At 37.8% G+C, this 17759-nt stretch overlaps 1 non-coding gene across 1 annotated transcript; it reads right to left on the reverse strand.

Moving 5' to 3' along the window:
- Positions 1-12084: 12084 nt before the first annotated feature.
- LOC112763511 (small nucleolar RNA R71) lies at positions 12085-12188 on the reverse strand. Its single transcript, XR_003182888.1, has one exon. It is a non-coding gene; the product is annotated as a small nucleolar RNA R71 (small nucleolar RNA).
- Positions 12189-17759: the final 5571 nt, after the last annotated feature.

A 17759-nucleotide genomic window follows, 5' to 3' on the forward strand; every position in this document is an offset into this window, starting at 1 on the left:
CACAATCCTCTTCTCGGTGTTGTTGTTGGTTGCCTTCACTTCTTGGAGATCATGACTTGGTTACTGTGTGATTATTGGAGTTTTGTATTCATCCAGAGTCTTTTGAATTGGTGGTTCCATAAGCTTTTCCTCTATGTACTTCTCTGCTTCACTTGAGTTTGGAATTCTTTGGTTGTCTTTCTCACTTTCTTGCTCTTCCACTTCCTCCCTTGCACTCAACATTTGACTTAATAGCTTTTTCATTGAGGAGGTTTGTTGATCTTCCCAACATTTTTTCATCTCCTCTTCATATCTTTTAATCTCAGAGTCAATTATTGAGACTTTTTGGTCCAGGGGAGTTTGAGGAGGTTGTGAGTGTTCAGGTTCTTTTGTCATCTCAAGTGCAGTTTCAGGTTCCAATACTTTTACCACCTCTTCCTTTTTTGCAATTTCACTTGACACAGGGACCTTGTGTTCTTGTTTTTCTATTTCCTCTTTTCTTGCATTCAACAATTGGCCTAACTGCACTTCCATGTTTTTGAGGGCATTCTCTGATCTCTGTGCCTTCTCCTTATATTTTTCAAACATGGTCTCAAGCTTGGAGAGGCCTTGGTTCATGGAAATTGGTGTGGTTTGTGAGTTTTGGCAAGGATTTTGTGTGGAGACATAGTCCAGTGATGAAAAGTTTTCAAATGAAGAACTAGGAGGTAAGGTTAGACAGTTTTGCATAAGTGAATCGAAGACACGCTCAAGTGAAGATGGCTCTTGATAAGTGGAATATGAATCATTGAAATTCCCTTCCCAGCCATGATTTGTGTAACTGTCATCATAATATGAGTCACTTTGTGGCTCTGGGAGATGTTCATACTCTTTCAATTCTTGGTGATACTCCCAACCACCATTAGAATAATAACTTGCATCATTTTGTGGTGGAGGGAAATATCCCATATGATTTTCTTGCTCATCTTGTGGTTCTAAAGCATTTCTCCACGGATTGGAGTGCTTAGAATTTATATTTTCTTGGTGATATTCCTAGCCGCCATTAGAGATTAGTGATGGTAGGTGATATCCCATAAAATTTTGTTTGACCATAAGATGAGTTAAACTCCATTTATATTTTGTAAAATGCAGCATCAATGAAAATTGAAATTCATGTCACAGAGAAAGAATTTCTTAGTGAGGCAATAGCTCAAACACCTTGCTATCAACTTAAAACAGAGAACAAAAACAAAAAAAATGCTTGATCTAGACATCTCACCCACCTAATCATTGTTGATCTAATCAATCCCCGACAACGGCACCAAAAACTTGACGGGTATTTTTGTGGAAAAACGGATTTCCAAACACATAAATCTAACCGGCAAGTGTACCGGGTCGCATCAAGTAGTAATAACTCACTTAGAGTGAGGTCGATCCCACAGGGATTGATGGATCAAGCAACTTTAGTGGGTGATTAGTTTAGTCAAGCTAACATTGAAGTGAAATTGGATGAAATGTAGCCAATAGAAAGTAAATAGCAAGGAAAATTAAAGTGCAGAAAGTAAATGACAAGAAACGTAAAGAGCAAGGAATGTAAATTGGCAAAATCTTAAATGACAAGGACGGTAAATTGCATGAAATGTAAATGGGAGTGGGTGCTGAAAATTAAAGAAAGCAATAGATCAAGCAACTGAAAATTTAAATTGCAGGAAGAATAAAGGAAATTGGGTGCTGGGATTCAAGAAATCAAACACGGAAGTGTAAATAGCAATCAAACAGAGAAGTAAAAGATGCAGCGAATTCAAACAGATTTGGAAAATCACTTTAAAATCAAAATAGAGAGCAGCTTGGCTCAATTTCAAAATCTCAATGAGAAATTGAAGATCTCAGGGGCTCGATGAGACTAGAAAATAAGTCTAGATCTCAAGTCCTTCCTTGATCCAATAGAGAACAATTTGCAGAAGAAAGAAAGATGAAAACAATAAGGAGAACTTTGATTCAAAATACAATTCACTAAAAATTTTGCAGAAGAGCAAACAGAGAGAATTCTCAAGGTGAGATTGAAACAGAATTTCTTCAATTCTCAACCCAAGATTCAAAACAAAAATGAAAATTAAGAGAGAGCTCTCTAATCCTAATGCTCCCTAGTGGAGCCAACCCCCCTTGTGAAATGAAACTAATGCCTTTATATAGGCTTTTACAAAATGAAAATAAAATTGACAACAAATTACAACTAAATGAAATTCCTATTCTAACTTTGTTCTTGTGCCTTTGAGTGATGATGTGGGCTTTGCTTGCTTTGGATTTGAAGAGAGATGGGTCCAGTTAGCCTTGATGGAATTGGATTGAAGATGGCCCCAATTGATCGTTCTTGGTCTTGAGAAGAAATCTGCATGAAAATTGGGCTTTAGAGCATTTAAGTTTGAATCAAAGTTTGAGGCAAACTTTAACTCAAACGTTGGGGTGCTAAAATTATGCAGAACGGCAATTATCTGTCACTCATGTTTGGGTTCACGTTTGAGGTCAAACGTAAGCTCAAACGTGATCTCCTCCAAGGCATTCTTTGGCCAACGTTTGACCTCACGTTTGAGGCAAACGTTGGCGTAAACGTGAGGCTCTCCTAGGCATCAATTCTTCAGCCAACGTTTGACCTCACGTTTGAGGCAAACGTTGGCGCAAACATTAGCTCCTCCTCCAGGATATTCCTCTGCCAACGTTTGACCTCACGTTTGAGGCAAACGTTGGTGCAAACGTGAGGGCTTCTTTCCTTTCTTGATGATGCCAATTTTGGGCATTACTAAGCATGCTTTTCTTTAGCACCTTTGCATTGATTTAATTAATGCATTCATTGGCTTTCATTCATTCATTGGCATTGGTTCATGCATGCTTTCATTGGCATTCATTGGCTTAATTAATTAATGCCAATGCGTTCACGTTAAAGCCATTTGCTTTAACAATGCATTCTTTCATTCGGCCATAGTTAAACGCATGCATGCATAAGCATTAATGCATGTGTATAAAGCCAAGGCTTCATGGTTGTGGGCCGCGCTTTTAAAAAGCGTGGCCTAAGGTTTCAAAGCGTGTTCAATTTTCAAAGTGTGCCCAAAATTTCTCTTTTCTTCTTTTTAGTTTATTTTGTGCTCTTTTTGCTTCTTTTTCTTCTTATTTCCTACAAAATTTATAAAATCAAAAGATTAAGGAAATATACCAATTAAGCACAAAAGCATGCAATAATTAAGTACAAATCATCAATTTCTTGTATGAAAAAGCATAGAAAAACATGAAATGGTGACATGTCATCACCTCTCGCTATCGCTTCCACTCTTGTTCTAGCTGTTTCAGTCGTCCCTGGTGGCCGTGGAACAATCCCATGAGGTCAGCTGCATGGGGTTATCCCTCTTTTCCAGGTTCATGCACCTCGGAGGAGTTTCCCTTTGGATCCTTTACTCCTGAGGTGCCTTCTCTGTGCTGATTAGTCACCCCTTGGTGAGTGACTATGGCTCTATCATTGTTACCAACGTCTTGATTCTCTTACTTAGAATCGGACGCTGTGTTTCCGTCCTCGTTTAAGTCGTCCGCCATCATGGGTTAATCTCTGGGTTCCCCAGCAATGGCACCAATGTTATGTGGGTAACCTGAGATTGATGGATTGGGCTTGCAAGGATAGCCCAAGCGTCAAGAGGAGGTGGTCTCCGACTTAGTTTGCGTCTGGGAGCCGCCATCCAACTTGTGTATGTGAAAGAATAGGGGGTAATACCTGCAAAGACACTCCGATGCCTAAGTCAACAAGGGGTTAAGCAGGTTTAGAGAGTATTGGAACTTAGAGATACCTGATGGGTGTCAATGTATTTATAGTAATGAACCAATAACCACCATTGGAGTAGTTCCATCTTTCAGGGTGGATAATCGTCCCTTAATCTTGGGGTAGTTGACATATGGCTCCCGGAAGTGGGTCGAGAGATTTTAGGGGCAGTTACTTATTTGAATAAGTGTTATCTGCCAACTATCCTTCAAGCCCGACTTCTTTAGGGTGGGGTCTGTGTTGAATCCGACCTCTTCTAACAAGGTCGGTAGGCGGCGAAGGCCAATCTTTGGATTAGGCCTTTTGGTGTATTTAGACCTGGGCCATAGTGTTGGATTAGAGTATGAACAAGTAATATCATACATGTTTGTTACATATAATATTTATTATATATGTTGTTACTTATATTAGTAATTTTTTATTAGATGATTAAGAGTAAGATAATATTAAGATACTTTTAAAGTCTTTGAGATGTAAATAACATAAAAATAATTAAAAACAAAATTGATATTTACTACAACTATTTTGTAAAAAATAATACTTTAATATTTTTAATATAATAAATTATTTAAAGTTTAAATTTGAAAATTGTTAATCTTCTAACAATGGCTTTTTAGTTTTTACATTTTTTTTATCAAGTATCTTCAAAATATTTGTTTATTAAACACTGAAATGACTCTATAACTACTCGCAAAAATTTTAGAATTTTTTTAATAAATAAATTAAATATTTTATTTACAGATATAGACAATTTATAATTTATTTATAAATTCGTATTTTTTATTTATCTTGTTTATAGTATCAACGAAATAAAATTATATATATCTCATTTACATTGTAAACGAAATAAGATATAATTTGTGTTGCATGTTTCATGTTTACAAACGAGATATATAGAATTTAAAAAAATACACATATTCAGTGTAAATAAGATACGTGTATTATTCTAAAATTATTACTATTTTAGCATATAGTTACTAAATTTTTGAAATAATTATCCTACGTGTTTTAATATAATTTAATTTTTTTCAATGTTATCTATTTAAATTTTTTTAATCTAATTAATACTCAAAAGAATACACAAAATTATTTTAATTAAATTTTATTCAAAAATATTTATTTAAATTTATTTTTAACACTACAATAATATAGACTATTTTTTAGGATTATTATGTGTCAAAAAAAATTAAAATTCGTCAAAAAAATAAATTTTGACACTATTTTAACTGTAAAAATATGTTAATAAAAGTTTTGTCGAAAATAGTATTTTTGACATATAAGTAATTGATCGGGGTAAAACTTGTCTCTCAACAAATTCCCATTTGGCAAGTGTACCGAATTTGTCGTCAAGTAAAAACTCACAATAGAGTGAGGTCGAATCCCACAGGGATTGATTGATCAAGCAACTTTAATTAGAGGAATGATCTAGTTGAGCGAATCCATGAATAGAGTTGATAATTGCAGAAATTAAAATGGCGAGAAAGTAAATGACTGAAAGTAAATAGCAGAATTGTAAATGGGAATGGGGGAATTGCTCATAAAAGTAAATTCCAGAAAATAAAGAGAATGGGTAAGATCAGAAATGGGGAGTTCATTGGGCTTAGGAGATGCTGCATTCTCCGGATCAATTTCATTTTCATCTCTTCCTCAATCAATGCACTCATTGATCTCCTTGGCAATCTTAAGTGATTGAATCACAATTTCTTGCAATTCAATCTCTCAAATCTTGATCAATAGCCAATTCCTTGGTCAATTGCTCATGAGAAGAGATGAAGTGTGGTCACTGATTATACCACATGCACTTCCCAAATCAAATGCTTAGAGGGTTATAGCCACATACCCATCCACACTCAATTTGGTCCAGCATGAGAAAGCATTTCTAGCTAATCTCTTCATTCTTCTTTCAAGGATCCGAAGAGATCCATGTTTGAATAGCTTCTTTTCCAAGATAACTATCCAATTGGATGAAGATCAAAAGCTTTCAAGTAAAATCAAAAGGAAAGATAGAAGAAGAATAAGAAAATTAGTATTGATCCATCAAATTACAACAGAGTTCCCTAACCCAATGAAAGGGGTTTAGTTGTTCATAGCTCTAGAAATCAAAATCAAAGATGGAGAATACATCATAAAGCTAGAAGTGCAAAGAAAGTAGATACAAAGAATAGTTCTCTTTTGCTAGCTCCTCCCAAAAGCTCCTCTCTATTTCAAAACTACTCTTATATATACTACTCTTCTCAGCTTCTAGTTAGTTCTTCAAGTTTTGGGCCTCTGGTTCTTTGATCTTGAAGCAGTTCCTTTCTTCAATTGGGCTTGGCTTACTTGCAGAGAGAAAGTGTGAAGTGGGCAGAGACTTTTGCTCAAGACGTTATGGGTGTTTAACATTTAGTGAAAATACAAGTTCGAGAACGTTAGTGACACTTAACATTGTCACTAACGTTGCCATGCACCCCTTTGCCTCACGTTAAAGCCCACGTTAACTGGGTTAACGTGGCTTTTAACTTTGCCGTGCTAGCCCTCGAGAACGTTAGTGACACTCAACATTGTCACTAACGTTCAAGTGTGCCCCTTCTTGCTTCACGTTAAAGCTCACGTTAACTAGGTTAACGTGGCTTCTAACGTGGCTTTTGCCAACCTTCGAGAACGTTAGTGACACTCAACATTGTCACTAACGTTCAAGTGTGCCCCTAGGTCTCACGTTAGATTGCACGTTAACTAGGTTAACGTGGCTTCTAACGTGGCCATTCTTAGCCATCCCAACGTTAGTGACAATGTTGAGTGTCACTAACGTTGGCTCATTCTTCATTCCTCTTCGTTAGCTTCCACGTTAACCAAGTTAACGTGGAAGTTAACGTGGCTCTTGGGAGTTGTGTGGTTGCTCCAACGTTAGTGACAATGTTGAGTGTCACTAACGTTGTCGACAACTCTCCATCTCTTACGTTAGCCCCCACGTTAACCAAGTTAACGTGGGAGTTAACGTGGCTCTTTGCACCTTAGGCCAACGTTAGTGACAATGTTGAGTGTCACTAACGTTGGCTTCTCTTCCCCCTTTAACGTTAGAGGCCACGTTAACTAGGTTAACGTGGCTTCTAACGTGGCCATTTGTGAGCAATTGCCTCTCTGTTACTTCTCTTCTCCACGTTAGAGTTCACGTTAACTTAGTTAACGTGACTCTTTAACGTGGGCATTGATGGCTTTTGAGAGTGTTTCTGGCAATTACTTTTCTCCTTAACTTTACAAGTTACCTCCCATTCCTTGCTTCCTTTGGTCCTGAAATCAAGCAATAGAGTGCATCAAAGTTCTAGTCCAAGTCATGGGTAATGTAATATACAATTTTGTCATTAAAATCATGCAAAATCCTCATGAAATAATGTAAAATGTACAATGTATGCTTGAATCAAGGTCTGAGTGAATATCTGCCCAAAACTAACTTATTTCCTAAGAAAATGCATGAAATTACCTAAAAACAGTAAAGAAAAGGTCAGTGAAACTGGCCAAAATGCCCTGGCATCACAACACCAAACTTAAAGCTTGCTTGTCCCTAAGCAAGTACTGGAACAAGAGAATGATGAATGGAATCTCCAGAGAAATGAGTCATTCTTGTGGAAGTCATATTACTGATTTTATGGTGGTTTCATGCATAGCAACTTAGATTCATTCCACTAATGGCTTTCAGACCTTTATCATCTCCTAAATTACTCACTTTGTTATGTCCCATGAGACCTGTATTTATTGATCCTTTTATTGTTATTTCAAGGGCTGTTTGTGTTATTTAGGCTAAGTGTTTTGTAAGGGGGCAACTCTTTAGGATAAGCTTTCAGCCAACACTCCCGAACCAGTTGGTTCAAGGTGCTAAGTGTTGAAGCACCCCTAAGGACTTACTTACTCAAGTATCTCCCCCATACATACACACCACAGGCATATAGTTTATTTATTTTATTTCCTTCAGACCTTGGTGTCCAGCACCTCTTTGGGTTACTAAATGCTCTGTGGTGAGGGTTACTCTTGGTAGTGGATTTTCAGCTGATAATCCCGGGTTAGTTAACCCAAGTTACCAGGTGATGAAGCACCCCAAAGAGCTTATTCATCCAAGTAGATCCCTCACACAGGAGCACCACAGAAACATGTCTTAGGGTACACCATTGGTGCCTAGCCTTATTGCTTACTCTTTTTCTTTTGTTTTTCACTTCCATTGTTCTTTCCCTTTTCTCTTATTAGGATCTTGTTGTTATCTTAATCTCATGGGTATATCAAAAGTAAAGCATTTAGGATAGATAGATATCATTCTAACCTTGTGGTTGAACCAACTTAGCTAACTTATGACTACCCCCAAAGATTCATGAATGCACTTCCACATTATGAGCCCTACTCTGCTCTTTTAAAACATAAAACATTCCCTTCTTCAAACAAATAGACAAGCTTACAAGTAAATAAGGGAAAGATGCAGTGACACTTAAACCAGAATCACAGACCATGCTTGATGAGAGGATAATTTATACGCTTTTTGGCATTGTTTTTATATAGTTTTTAGTAAGTTTAAGCTACTTTTAGGGATGTTTTCACTAGTTTTTATGATAAATTCACATTTCTGGACTTTACTATGAGTTTGTGTGTTTTTCTGTGATTTCAGGTAAATTCTGACTGAAATTGAGGGATCTGAGCAAAACTCTGAAGAAGGCTGACAAAAGGACTGCTGATGCTGTTGGAATCTGACCTCCCTGCACTCGAAATGGATTTTCTGGAGCTACAGAACTCCAATTGGCGCGCTCTCAACGGCGTTGGAAAGTAGACATCCAGGGCTTTCCAGCAATATATAATAGTCCATACTTTATTCGAATAATGACGACGTAACTTGGCGTTAAACGCCAAGTTCATGCTGCTGTCTGGAGTTAAACGCCAGAAAAACGTCATGATCCGGAGTTGAACGCCCAAAACACGTCATAACCTGGAGTTTGATGCCAAGAAATGCCTCTACTCGTGGATTGATCAAGCTCAGCCCAAGCATACACCAAGTGGGCCCCGGAAGTGGATTTATGCATCAATTACTTACTCATGTAAACCCTAGTAGCTAGTCTAGTATATATAGGACATTTATCTATTGTATTAGACATCCTGGATTGTATTTTGAATCCTGTGATCACGTTTTGGGGGCTGGCCATTCGGCCATGCCTGAACCTTTTACTGATGTATTTTCAACGGTGGAGTTTCTGCACACCATAGATTAAGGGTGTGGAGCTCTGCTGTACCTCAAGTATTAATGCAATTCTATTTTCTCTTATTCGGTTTCTATCTTATTCTTATTCCAAGATATTCATTCGTACCCAAGAACATGATGAATGTTATGAGTCAGATTACCCTCATTATCATTCTCACTTATGAACGCGCGTGATTGACAACCACTTCCGTTCTACATGAAAAAGAGCTTGAATGTATATCTCTTAGATTCCTCAACAGAATCTTCGTGGTATAAGCTAGATGGATGGCGGCATTTATGAGGATCCGGAAAGTCTAACCTTGTCTGTGGTATTCCGAGTAGGATCCTGGGAATCCGGAAGGTCTAACCTTGTCTGTGGTATTCCGAGTAGGATTCCGGTAATGAATGACTGTGACGTGCTTCAAACCTGTAACCTGCTGGGCGTTAGTGACAGACGCAAAAGAGGGATTCTATTCCAGTAGGGGAGGGAACCAACCGGTGATTAGCCGTACTGTGACAGAGTGCGTGAGCATTAGTTTTCACTGCGAGGATGGGATGTAGCCATCAGCCATGGGTGATGCCTCCAGACTGGTTAGCTGTGCGAGTGACAGCCGCACAGGATATTTCCCCGAGAGGAAGAAATTAGCCACAGTTGATGATGAACCCCTATACAAAGCTTGCCATGGAAAGGAGTAAGAAGGATTGAGTAGAAGCAGTAGGAGAGCAGGCGTCCCTGGGCTCTACAGCATCTCCATCCGCTTATCTGAAATTCCTACCAATGAATCTGCATAAGTATTCTATCCCTTTTATTATTTCCTTTTATTATTTTATTTTGAATCTAATCAAGTATCATGTTTAATTCACCTGACTGAGATTTACAAGGTGACCATAGCTTGCTTCATACCAACAATCTCTGTGGATTTGACCCTTACTCACGTAAGGTTTATTACTTGGACGACCCAGTACACTTGCTGGTTAGTTGAACGGAGTTGTGAGAATAAACAGTGCCCTAAGAGTAAATATATGCTAAAGCTCAAAAGATAGAAATCACAATTTCGTCCACCAAGTTTTTGGCGCCGTTGCCGGGGATTGTTCGAGTATGGACAACTGACGGTTCATCTTGTTGCTCAGATTAGGTAATTTTCTTTTCAAAAATCTTTTTCAAAATTTTTCTTTTATTTTTCGTTTTTTCCAAAAATGTTTTTCGAAAAAATTAATAAAAATACAAAAAAATTAAAAAATCATGAAAATCAAAAATATTTTGTGTTTCTTGTTTGAGTCTTGTGTTAATTTTTAAGTTTGGTGTCAATTGCATGCTTTTAAAATTTTTCTTGCATTTTTTCGAAAATTTCATGCATTCATAGTGTTCTTCATGATCTTCAAGTTGTTCTTGACAAGTCTTCTTGTTTGATCTTGATGATTTCTTGTTTTGTGTTGTTTGTTGTTTTTCATGTGCACTTTTGCATTCATATTTTCCATGCATTAAAGATTTCTAAGTTTGGTGTCTTGCATGTTTTCTTTGCATAAAAAAATTTTTCAAAATTATGTCTTGATGTTCATCATGATCTTCAAAGTGTTCTTGGTGTTCATCTTGACATTCATAGCATTCTTGCATGCATCTTGTGTCTTGATCCAAAATTTTCATGTTTTGGGTCATTTTTGTGTTTTTCTTTAAAAATTCAAAAATAAAAAAAAAATATATCTTTTCCTTATTTTCCTCCAAATTTTCGAAATTTTGGGTTGACTTGGTCAAAAATTTTTAAAATTAGTTGTTTCTTACAAGTCAAGTCAAAATTTCAATTTTAAAAATCTTATCTTTTCAAAATCTTTTTCAAAAATCATATCTTTTTCATTTTTTTATTATTTTCGAAAATTTTAAAAATTAATTTTCAAAAATCTTTTTCTTATCTTTTATATCATATTTTCAAAAACTAGCTAACAATTAATGTGATTAGTTCAAAAATTTGAAGTTTGTTACTTTCTTGTTAAGAAAGGTTCAATCTTTAAATTCTAGAATCTTATCTTGTAGTTTCTTGTTAGTTAAGTAATTTTTAAAATTAAATCTTTTTCAAAATATCTTTTTCAAATATATCTTTTTATCTTTTATCTTATCTTTTTTCAAAAATTTTATCTTTTTCAAAATTTGATTTCAAAATGTCTTATCTAACTTCTTATCTTTTTATCTTTTTCAAAATTTGATTTCAAATCTTTTTCAATCAACTAACTAACTTTTTGTTTGTTTCTTATCTTTTTCAAAACCACCTAACTACTTTTCCCTCTTTAATTTTCGAAAATTATCCCTCTCTTTTTCAAAAAAATTCTTTTTGTTTTAGATTTTAATTTTAATTATATTTTGTCTTTGATTTTCGAAAATTACTAACCTCTTTTTCAAAAATTATTTTCGAAAACTTCTTTCTCTTTTCTTCTTCTATTTAATTATTTAATTACTAACACTTCTCTTCACCTCTCTTCATCTAAGAATCCGAATCCATCCTTCTTCTTTCTTCTACCCCTTTCTTCTTCTACTAACATAAAGGAATCTCTATACTGTGACATAGAGGATTCCTCTTTCTTTTCTTGTTTTCTTCTCTTTCATATGAGCAGGAACAGGGAAAAGGGCACTCTTGTTGAAGTTGATCCAGAACCTGAAAGGACTCTGAAGAGAAAATTAAGAGAAGCTAAATTACAACAATCCAGAAACAACCTTTCAGAAATTTTCGAACAAGAGAAGGACATGGCAGCCGAAAATAATAATAATAATGCAAGGAGAATGCTTGGTGACTTCACAAAGCCAACGTCCAAGTTTGATGGAAGAAGCATCTCTATTCCTGCCATTGGAGCCAATAACTTTGAGCTTAAGCCTCAATTAGTTGCTTTGATGCAACAAAACTGCAAGTTTTATGGACTTCCATCTGAAGATCCTTATCAGTTCTTAACTGAGTTCTTGCAGATCTGTGAGACTGTAAAGACGAATGGAGTTGATCCTGAAGTCTACAGACTCATGCTTTTCCCTTTTGCTGTAAGAGACAGAGCTAGAATATGGTTGGATTCACAACCTAAGGATAGCCTGGACTCCTGGGATAAGCTGGTCACCGCCTTCTTGGATAAATTCTTTCCTCCTCAAAAGCTGAGCAAGCTGAGAGTGGATGTTCAAACCTTCAAACAAAAAGATGGTGAATCCCTCTATGAAGCTTGGGAAAGATATAAGCAGTTGACCAAAAGATGTCCATCTGACATGTTTTCAGAATGGACCATGTTAGATATATTCTATTATGGTCTCTCTGAATTTTCGAAAATGTCACTGGACCATTCTGCAGGTGGATCTATTCACCTGAAGAAAACGCCTGAAGAGGCTCAAGAACTCATTGACATGGTTGCAAACAACCAGTTCATGTATACCTCTGATAGGAATTCCGTGAATAATGGGATACCTCAGAAGAAAGGAGTTCTTGAAATTGATGCTCTGAATGCCATATTGGCTCAGAACAAAGTGTTGACTCAACAGGTCAACATGATCTCTCAAAATCTGAATGGATTGCAACATGCATCCAACAGTACTAGAGAGGCAGCTTCTGAAGAAGCTTATGATCCTGAAAACCCTGCCATGGCAGAGGTTAATTACATGGGTGAACCTTATGGAAATACTTATAACCCATCATGGAGAAATCATCCAAATTTCTCCTGGAAGGATCAACAAAAGCCTCAACAAGGCTTTAACAATGGTGGACGCAATAGGCTGGGCAATAGCAAGCCATATCCATCATCTTCTCAGCAACAGATAGAGAATTCTGAACAAAACACCTCTAATTTAGCCAATATAGTCTCTGATCTTTCAAAGGCCACTTTCAGTTTCATGAATGAAACCAGATCTTCCATTAGAAATTTGGAAGCACAAGTGGGCCAGCTGAGTAAGAAAGTTATTGAAACTCCTCCCAGTACTCTCCCAAGCAATACAGAAGAAAATCCAAAAGGAGAGTGCAAGGCCATTGATTTAATCAAAGTGGCCGAATGCATAAGGGAGGAGGAGGACGAAAATCCTAGTGAGGAAGACCTCCTGGGATGTCCTTCAAGCAAGAAGGAGTTTCCTATTAAGGATCCAAAGGAATCTGAGGCTCATACAGAGACCATAGAGATTCCATTAAATCTCCTTCTGCCATTCATGAGCTCTGAAGACTATTCATCCTCTGAAGAGAATGAAGATGTGACTGGAGAGCAAGTTGCTCAATACTTAGGAGCTATCATGAAGCTGAATGCCAAGCTGTTTGGTAATGAGACTTGGGAAAGTGAACCTCCCTTGCTCATTAGTGAACTAGATACTTGGATTCAGGAAACTCTACCTCAAAAGAAACAAGATCCTGGCAAGTTCTTAATACCTTGCACCATTGGCACCATGAGCTTTGAAAAAGCTCTATGTGATCTTGGGTCAGGGATAAATCTTATGCCACTCTCTGTAATGGAGAAGCTGGGGATCATTGAGGTGCAACCTGCCTTGTTCTCATTACAATTGGCAGATAAGTCAATAAGACAAGCTTATGGAATAGTAGAGGACGTGCTAGTAAAGGTTGAAGGCCTTTACATCCCTGCTGATTTCATAATCCTAGACACTAGGAAGGAAGATGATGAATGCATCATCCTAGGAAGACCTTTCCTAGCCACAGCAGGAGCTGTGATAGATGTCAACAGAGGAGAATTAGTCCTTCAATTGAATGGGGACTACCTTGTGTTTAAGGCACATGGCCATCCCTCTGTGACAAAAGAGAGTAAGCATGAAGAGCTTCTCTCAGTTCAGAGTCAAGAAGAGCCCACACAGTCAAACTCTAAGTTTGGTGTTGTGAGGCCACAACCAAACTCTAAGTTTGGTGTTCAAACTCCATATCCAAACTCTAAGTTTGGTGTGGAGACCACACACTAAAATTGACCTGATCACCTTTTAGCTCCATGAGAGCCACTGTCAAGCTATTGACACTAAAGAAGCGCTTGTTGGGAGGCAACCCAATTTTATTTATCTAATTTTATTTTATTTTGTTTCTTTGTTATTTTTGTGTTTAATTAGGTACATGATCATGAAGAGTCACGAAAAAATCAAAAAATTAAAAACAGAGTCAAAAACAGAAGAAAAAAATTTTTCACCCTGGAGGACGCACGGGCTGGCGTTCAACGCCCAGAAGGTGCATCTGGCCGGCGTTTAACGCCAGAACAGAGCACCATTCTGGCGCTGAACGCCCAAAACAAGCAACAACCTGGCGTTAAACGCCAGGATGGTGCACAGAGAGGACAAACTGGCGCTGAACGCCAGGAACAAGCATGAAACTGGCGTTCAACGCCAGAAACATGCATCACATGGGCGTTGAACGCCCAGAACATGCACCAATGGGCGTTTGAACGCCAGAATGATGCATGAAGGCATTTTTCATGCCTATATGGTGAAGGAATGGTATTTCTTTTCACCTCAGGATCTGTGGACCCCACAGGATCCCCACATACCATATTCCCACCTTCCCTCCTAATCCTATTTTTGTGATTTGAATTCCCCATGTCACAATTCCCAATCTTCTTCATCAATCACCTCAAATCCTCTTCCCCATACACCCCACCTACCTTTACAATTCAACTTCTCTTTCCCACCCAATCCCACCCATATAGCCGAATCCATCTCCCCTCACTCACCTCCATTTTCTTCTTCTTCTTCTTCCTCTCTTCTTTCTTCTCTTGCTCGAGGGCGAGCAATATTTTAAGTTTGGTGTGGTAAAAGCATAGCTTTTTTGCTTTTCCATTACCATTAATGGCACCTAAGGCCAGAGAAACCTCAAAGGGAAGACAAAAGCTTCCACCTCTGAGTCTTGGGAGATGAAAAAAATATAAGCCGTCATAGCTCAGTGGTAGAACATGTGGCTGCAAATCAAGAGATCCCTGAGATACCTCAGGGAATAAGTTATCCTCCACACAAATATTGGAAGCAACTAAGGGTGGAACATTATGAACACTCCATCATTCTCCAAGAAATAAGAGAAGATCAAAGAGCAAGGAGGGAGGAGCAACAAAGGTAAGGAAGAGACATAGAGGAGCTCAAAATGCACCATTGGACCTTCAAGAAGACGCCACCCTCACTCAGGTGGATTCATTCCTTGTTCTTTATTTCTTTCTGTTTTCGGTTTTTAGTATTGTGTTTATCTATGTTTTGTGTCTCTACTTCATGATCATTAGTATGTAGCCATGCCTTAAAGCTATGAATAAAATCCATTAATCCTTCACTTCTCTTAAATGAAAAATGTTTTAATTCAAAAGAACAAGAAGTACATAGATTTCGAATTTATCCTTGAATTTAATTTAATTATATTGATGTGGTGGCAATACTTTTTGTTTTCTGAATGAATGCTTGAACAGTGCATATTTTTGATCTTGTTGTTTATGAGTGTTAAAATTGTTGGCTCTTGAAAGAATGATGAACAAAGAGAAATGTTATTGATGAACTGAAAAATTCATGAATTGATTCTTGAAGCAAGAAAAAGCAGTGAAAAACAAAAGCTTGTGCGAAAAAAAAAATGGCGAAAAATAGAAAGAAAAAGCAAGCAGAAAAAGCCAATAGCCCTTAAAACCAAAAGGCAAGGGTGAAAAGGATCCAAGGCTTTGAGCATCAATGGATAGGAGGGCCCAAGGAAATAAAATCCAGGCCTAAGCGGCTAAATCAAGCTGTCCTAACCATGTGCTTGTGTCATGAAGGTCCAAGTGAAAAGCTTGAGACTGAGTGGTTAAAGTCATGATCCAAAAGAGTGTGCTTAAGAGCTCTGGACACCACTAACTGGGGACTCTAGCAAAGCTGAGTCACAATCTGAAAAGGTTCACCCAGTCATGTGTCTGTGGCATTTGTGTATCCGGTGGTAATACTGGAAGACAAAGTGCTTAGGGCCACGGCCAAGACTCATAAGTAGCTGTGTTCAAGAATCAACATGCTTTACTAGGAAAGTCAATAACACTATCCGAAATTCTAAGTTCCTAGAGAAGCCAATCACTCTAAACTTCAAAGGAAAAAGTGAGATGCCAAAACTGTTCAGAAGCAAAAAGCTACAAGTCCCGCTCATCTAATTAAATTAATATTCATTGATATTCTGGAATTTATAGTATATTCTCTTCTTTTATCCTATTTGATTTTCAGTTGCTTGGGGACAAGCAACAATTTAAGTTTGGTGTTGTGATGAGCGGATAATTTATACGCTTTTTGGCATTGTTTTTATATAGTTTTTAGTAAGTTTAAGCTACTTTTAGGGATGTTTTCACTAGTTTTTATGATAAATTCACATTTCTGGACTTTACTATGAGTTTGTGTGTTTTTCTGTGATTTCAGGTAAATTCTGACTGAAATTGAGGGATCTGAGCAAAACTCTGAAGAAGGCTGACAAAAGGACTGCTGATGCTGTTGGAATCTGACCTCCCTGCACTCGAAATGGATTTTCTGGAGCTACAGAACTCCAATTGGCGCGCTCTTAACGGCGTTGGAAAGTAGACATCCAGGGCCTTCCAGCAATATATAATAGTCCATACTTTATTCGAAGAATGACGACGTAACTTGGCGTTAAACGCCAAGTTCATGCTGCTGTCTGGAGTTAAACGCCAGAAAAACGTCATGATCCGGAGTTGAACGCCCAAAACACGTCATAACCTGGAGTTTGACGCCAAGAAATGCCTCTACTCGTGGATTGATCAAGCTCAGCCCAAGCATACACCAAGTGGGCCCCGGAAGTGGATTTATGCATCAATTACTTACTCATGTAAACCCTAGTAGCTAGTCTAGTATATATAGGACATTTATCTATTGTATTAGACATCCTGGATTGTATTTTGAATCCTGTGATCACGTTTTGGGGGCTGGCCATTCGGCCATGCCTGAACCTTTTACTGATGTATTTTCAACGGTGGAGTTTCTGCACACCATAGATTAAGGGTGTGGAGCTCTGGTGTACCTCAAGTATTAATGCAATTCTATTTTCTCTTATTCGGTTTCTATCTTATTCTTATTCCAAGATATTCATTCGTATCCAAGAACATGATGAATGTTATGAGTCAGATTACCCTCATTATCATTCTCACTTATGAACGCGCGTGATTGACAACCACTTCCGTTCTACATGAAAAAGAGCTTGAATGTATATCTCTTAGATTCCCCAACAGAATCTTCGTGGTATAAGCTAGATGGATGGCAGCATTTATGAGGATCCGGAAAGTCTAACCTTGTCTGTGGTATTCCGAGTAGGATCCTGGAATCCGGAAGGTCTAACCTTGTCTGTGGTATTCCGAGTAGGATTCCGGTAATGAATGACTGTGACGTGCTTCAAACCTGTAACCTGCTGGGCGTTAGTGACAGACGCAAAAGAGGGATTCTATTCCAGTAGGGAGGGAACCAACCGGTGATTAGCCGTACTGGGACAGAGTGCGTGAGCATTAGTTTTCACTGCGAGGATGGGATGTAGCCATCAGCCATGGGTAATGCCTCCAGACTGGTTAGCTGTGCGAGTGACAGCCGCACAGGATATTTCCCCGAGAGGAAGAAAGTAGCCACAGTTGATGATGAACCCCTATACAAAGCTTGCCATGGAAAGGAGTAAGAAGGATTGAGTAGAAGCAGTAGGAGAGCAGGCGTCCCTGGGCTCTACAGCATCTCCATCCGCTTATCTGAAATTCCTACCAATGAATCTGCATAAGTATTCTATCCCTTTTATTATTTCGTTTTATTATTTTATTTGAATCTAATCAAGTATCATGTTTAATTCGCCTGACTGAGATTTACAAGGTGACCATAGCTTGCTTCATACC

Source organism: Arachis hypogaea, chromosome 2 (genome assembly GCF_003086295.3).
Source record: "Arachis hypogaea cultivar Tifrunner chromosome 2, arahy.Tifrunner.gnm2.J5K5, whole genome shotgun sequence".
In the NCBI taxonomy this organism is placed as follows: domain Eukaryota; kingdom Viridiplantae; phylum Streptophyta; class Magnoliopsida; order Fabales; family Fabaceae; genus Arachis; species Arachis hypogaea.